This window comes from Frankliniella occidentalis, unplaced genomic scaffold, assembly GCF_000697945.3.
Source record: "Frankliniella occidentalis isolate FOCC.00 unplaced genomic scaffold, Focc_3.1 Scaffold2438, whole genome shotgun sequence".
In the NCBI taxonomy this organism is placed as follows: Eukaryota; Metazoa; Arthropoda; class Insecta; order Thysanoptera; family Thripidae; genus Frankliniella; species Frankliniella occidentalis.
The window spans coordinates 6,281-6,925 of record NW_026269521.1 but is presented as its reverse complement, the minus strand read 5'-3'; positions in this window follow the sequence as shown (position 1 = coordinate 6,925).

The following is a 645-nucleotide window of genomic DNA, read 5'->3' as shown; positions in this document are numbered from 1 at the left end:
AGTGAGTTGCGCCTGTTTTTCTTGGACCGGTTCGCCTGCGAGGTAGGCAGCCCATCGTACGCTACCCGCCAGATTCAAATAGACCTCCTCTTAAAACTCAAGTGTGTCTGGACAGGGGTGGTTTCTGGCGGAATCAAATGTAGATTTGTTGTTCCCTGGTTCACCCCTGTCGGTTCGACTACTTTTCCGTCGAAATCCGGACCCAGCCATTTTTGCTAAAAATAGGAAGGCTATAGCCTTTGTAAATTTGGCCAAAAATGAGAAATTTGAAAATCGCTGAAAATGGCTGGGATTGGTTTGACAGCGCCCTCTTACTAACTCTCCGTCGAAATTTCACTTCGCAGACCCATTTTAAGCGAGTTACGCCCGTTTCTCTTGTACCGGCTCGGCTGCTAGGTAGGCAGCCCGTTGTACGCTGCCCGCCAGATTCAAAAGACCACCCTTAAAACTCAAGTGTCTCTGGACAGGGGTGGTTTCTGACGGAACCAAAAGTAGTTTTGTGGTCCCCTGGGTCACCCCTGTCGAATCGACTACTTTTCCGTCGAAATCCGGACCCATCAATTTTCGCTAAAAACACAAAGGCTATAGCCTTTGTAAATTTGGCCAAAAATGAAAAAATAAAAATCGCTGGAAGTGATTGGAATT